This window comes from Pseudopipra pipra, chromosome 26 (genome assembly GCF_036250125.1).
Source record: "Pseudopipra pipra isolate bDixPip1 chromosome 26, bDixPip1.hap1, whole genome shotgun sequence".
NCBI lineage: Eukaryota > Metazoa > Chordata > Aves > Passeriformes > Pipridae > Pseudopipra > Pseudopipra pipra.
In genome coordinates this window covers 415387-420307 of record NC_087574.1, presented here as the reverse complement: position 1 = coordinate 420307, position 4921 = coordinate 415387, and the positions used below count along the sequence as shown (strand labels likewise).

The 4921-nt window shown below is 49.9% G+C and overlaps 1 long non-coding RNA gene across 1 annotated transcript; it reads left to right on the top strand.

Annotated features, from left to right (window-relative positions):
* Positions 1-552: 552 nt before the first annotated feature.
* LOC135402995 (uncharacterized) lies at positions 553-2162 on the top strand. Its single transcript, XR_010425280.1, has 2 exons — positions 553-765; positions 1976-2162. It is a non-coding gene; the product is annotated as an uncharacterized LOC135402995 (long non-coding RNA).
* The last annotated feature ends 2759 nt before the right edge of the window (positions 2163-4921 follow it).

Here is a 4921-nt window from a genome sequence, read left to right as displayed (position 1 = left end):
GGCTTTCCCACCTCCTAGGAGTGACCGTCTTTCAGCCACTACTTTAACTGCTGCCTCTGCTGCTCTCCTTTTTCTGCCTCCCTCCCTCCCCCAGCAGTCAAGGTGGGCTGAGCCCATCCCCTCAGACTACAGTCACCTCCCTGCTTACCTATCCTAGGCTATGGAAAAAAACCAAGAATCAGCGAACTGGAATTCTAGCCTAGGTCATACGTGGCCAGCCTATAAAAGTTGTAACAGCTCAACCTACAGCTAGGAAGGTATAAATCAGCCTATACTTTTATCCCATGTACCCTGCTCTATGATCTGTGCCAAAAGTCAAAGCATTACCTTTGAAAGAGGATGAAAGTTGAGGAGAAACGGTCAGTAAACAATAAACCATCCAAAAAAGGCAGGCACACAAGTAGCAAAGGAAGGAGCTGAGTTATCCCGAAGGCCAACTCTGTCCAACTGATTTTCGTTGGCGCGCTCCTCAGGATACCGGATGGGTGCCACATCTCTGCCCCTTTGTGACATGGGGTCACATGGAACCACACGGAACCACATGGGTCTTGGGCACAGGAACCCACATGGCACGTCCGCCAGGTGGAAGCCACTGCACCTCCCCCCGTGCTGGTGGCAAAGGGCTAGTCATCCTCTGACAGAGCTCCCACACCTTCCCTGAGCCACACGGCCTGAGGAGTAAAAGCCTGCTCAGGGCTGTAACTGAGCCAGGTCACAGCTTTTCTGGCCCCCAAGACACTGAGGGTTTCACTTCCACTTCTATCAGTGAGACTCTTAGCAAAGCACCTGGACTCTAATGGGTTCATTTCCAATTAATTTCATCTGCCCCCAGGGTACAGCCATGGGCTGACCCTGAGCTGGGACTGCCAAAGGAACCCTTCAGAGGCTGCGCTGGGAGGACCTTGGCTGGCTGCTGGCCCCCGCCCAGCTGCTGTCTTGTCCTCAAGCTCTGAAAACGTTCCTGGATGGCTTTTTGGCAGCTTCACATTTACTCCTGCTGCTAGGGTGGGTTAGGTTTTGATCAGCCGCAGTTTTAGCCAGACTCCCACTCTGGATGGTGATAAGGGAAAATGTTAAGTTGCTGTTGAGAAAATGTTACGCTGCTATTGATAAGGGAAAATTTCAAGCTGCACAGTCTAATAAGTGAAATTTTAAGGTTCGTGTGCTGTTGCTAAGATAGCAGCTATGTGCTGGTGAGCAGGCAATGGGGAGTTGCCCAGAGGCAGCCAATGGGAAAGCTGTGTGATGGTGCGAAGGGGCAGCCAGTGGGAAAGTGTGCAGTGTAGCAAAGGGTAACCCGTAGACAACCAATGGGACACCGAGTGGACGGGCAGTCCATGAGGAGCCGTTGCCAGGGGAAGATGCTGAGGGACTGAGTGAGGTGAGAAGTTCAGAGAGAGGAAGACTTTGAGCCTTCATCCCTTACGACCACCCGAGGCAACCACCAGAGAGAAGTGCGCAGGCTCCAGGAGGCGTGTCCCGAGATTTACATAGAACACTGCCCACTCTCGGGTAGTTCAGGAAGATGTAAAAATGTGCAATGAATCTGTATGACCTAATTGTATAAAACGGAAGCTATGACGGGCGAGGGCACGCGCGTGTTAGGCGGAGCTATCCCCCGCACGTCCGGCGCCGAAATAAACAAATACCGGCTTAATAGCACCTGTGGCTATTGAGTTTTACTACTGTTGCCTTTTCCTGGCATCAATGGGTAGAGACAGTTTTGTCCCTGCTGCACTTGGCCTATGTTGTTTTGGGCTTGTTGGAAATCATAAAACTTTTCTAATTTTTTTAGTGTTCCTAATTAACTTTTTGATTAGTTGTTTTTAACACACATCATAGGCGGTGCGTTCAGCCTTAAATCAGCTTTAGCCAGCATGGAGTAAAAATTGTCATAAGCTCCTTTGGGAGAACACAGCCTGGGAAAAGTACTAAAACTGTAAGTTTTGTTGAAGTTAACCCTGTTATGCTTCAGTGGAGAAAGCCTGCCAGAGAAAGATGTCCTGTTGAAGGAGGAGATCTGGAACACAAGATTTATGGACTACAAGGACCTTCTGCAGAAACCAGCAGCTAAAGAAGAAGACTAACAAAGGCTCAGCATTTGTGTCAGAAAATCCCTAGGGGAGGGAAAATATACAAAAAAGATTAAAGATATGAAGTTATTACAGTAGAAAGTGAGAAATTAATATCCACTACCACATAGAATACTAAGTAATGAAAGGGAGTGAGTGATGTAATTTGGAAGCAATGAACATTAATTTCTTTGTTTGCCAAATCTGTATAAATAGGTGAAAAGCGATGTCTTGCTGTCAGTACGGAGGCAGGATTTTTGTCAGCCACATGCGCACGCAGGGCTGCAAATAAAAGTAATCACTTGCTTTCTAACACTAAAAAGCCAATTTGTCAGAGGGTCCTATTTATCCCGACAGTTTCAGAGGTGTTTAGCAACAGGCAGTCCTCTGGACGCCTGGTGTAACCTCTGCTCAGCAGGCAGATAGTGTTTCTCATGCGCCAAGGATGCAGCTGGTTGTTATTTAACAACACTTGACCTGGCTGGTTTGGCCCCTGCCTGGAATGGGGCATCAAGTTTTACTCAGTTCTTCTCAGGACAGGTGGTTTTACTCCTGCCCAGCTCAGCACAGTTCATATGGCTCCTGCTCCACTCCGAGGTGTTTCTTCTTTTATACTTGGGGCATCCAGCTAGGGCATGACTTTGCTTGGATGGCTTTTTTCATCACGTCTTGCAGCAGCTGGTTTTATCCCTGTCATCCTTGGGGAGGCTCCTTGTGTCCCTTACCCAGACAAAGTATCTGCATTTACTCCTGCATTACACCTCTCAGGTGACTTTTTATGCCCCTGCCCTAACCTGATGTCTAGGTCCTGTATTACCGTCCCCCCAGCAGCACTTCAGGAGCTCTCTGATGAAGACAATCAACAATGGCACTCGTGAACAGTGCCTCTGCTCCTGCCTCCTGCTCATATGGGGGCATTTTAGGACGTAAACAGCTGTGCTCTGTGACCAAGCTGGTCCTACATGAGTCCCCTTTGCCCTCATCGTCAGTCCCTGAAGGTCCAGTGCGCCAGGAAGACCCCTTCTCCCCCTCCCTATCAGCCTTCCCATTTCCAGGCCCCAGGCCGACTCCTTTGCTCCTCACAGGCCTTGCAGGTCACAGGCACCTGCCTGCCGGGCTGGGATGGCCTCACAGCAGCACAGGGCAGCACAGCAGCACGCAGAGCCCCATCTTAATACCAAACAGACTCTTCTCCCCTGAAAGGGCCACTCCTGTTCTGTTAACGTGTTTCAAGTCTAGATTAAGATTGTTATATTGGCATGACAAACCAAGGATTAGGATGTGCCCTGGCCTGCAGAGTGATCAGGTCCAGGTGATCAGGCATCATAAGCTGAGCTGTGCTGTACAGTTCGGTGCTAAAGGGCTTACAAAATCTTGCTATGCTGGTGCTGCTTATAGAAATCTTGTGCTACTCAAATCATGGTGTTCTGGGCTATAGTGATCATACCATGATGTTAAAAAAAATGAAGCTTTAATGGTAACTGTGACTCAGTGCCATCATCATTCTGCCAAGGATATCCTGATGAACCCGTCTGTCACCGCAGTGTCAGGTGATAGCCCTGACCAAAAGGGGACAGGGGGAGGTGCAGAACAACTGTCCATAAGTGTCCCTTGGCTCAGGGGATATGCAGGGCAGCAGGGATGCGTGCTGGTCCCCTTTCCTCCTTTCCCCTTCCAGGTGACACTGGCCAAGGCCCCAGCACCTGCTGCCACGAGCTGTACACAGCTCCCCTGATGTTCAAGGTCTGACAAGTTTAATAAAACAGCTCCCACCAGAGATTTGGTCTGATCCCCCTGGTCTGAGGGGAAACTGTGTCTATGGGGGAGGAAGGTATGCTTTCTGCACCTCATTTTTGTACCTCATCAAAACCACTTCAAGATTTGGACAAAAATCAAAGGATAAGCGACCAAGAAGGCTCCTGATAGCCTTAAACAAAAGAGATGTTGGATCCTGATTGCTCCCTTTGGGCTAGAATAGTCCCATTCCCTGTCAGAAAACTGCCTGAAGCCAGACACAGTCCCATGGAGAGCTCAGCCCTGCACTTGGCCGCTGGAGCTGTTCTGCAGCTCACGCCGCCTGACAGGGTGGCAACAGAGCCCCTCTGCTCCCTGTAGCTCAAAGCTAGTGGGCTCTGGGCACAAAGGGGTGAGGCCAGGAATGGGCGGGGGAATCCAGAGCAAGGGGCTACGGGGATCGTGTCGCTACTCTGAAGGGGACCTTCCATGGGCAGTCAATGGTATTGATTTCGGAGCGGGCCGTAGGGGTGCGTGGGGAGAGCTCTCGACTCTGCGGTTCCTCGCGTGTCTGACAGGGCGTCTTGGGAGGCACTGGAGTTCCCCCAGCTGCTCCAGATCCAAAGCCCTGAGATTTCCTTCTTTCCTTCCCTTCTTCCCTCCCCAGGGTCTCCTGTGGTGTTCTTCTGGCATTGGGCGTAGCAGGAGTCACCCCCAGGACTCTGCATGGGGCAGGCTGGGTTGTGGCAGCCTAAAAATGTGTAATTAATAAGGAAATTGTAGATTTTGCATATAAGTTGTTGTATTGTATTGTACTGTATGTATGTTCTGTCCTTTCATTGGCTGATATTTGACGCAGTACCGTATATGGTTATGTTCGGCCCCTATCTCCTACGATTGGTTGTAATTTGCATGCTCCGCCTAAACCCCATCTTCTGTTCCAGTGCCTTCCTTACCCACCTTATTTAAGGCTGGAGCCATTTTGCGCAGTGCTTTTTGTGCCCTTTTGTTCCTCCCTTTAAGCAGTTCAGTTGCCCCGCTACTTTTATAACAAAATCGCCTTACCAGCTGCACCCAGAAAAGTTGGGGAGGTCTTTATTCAAGCGCTGACCTCC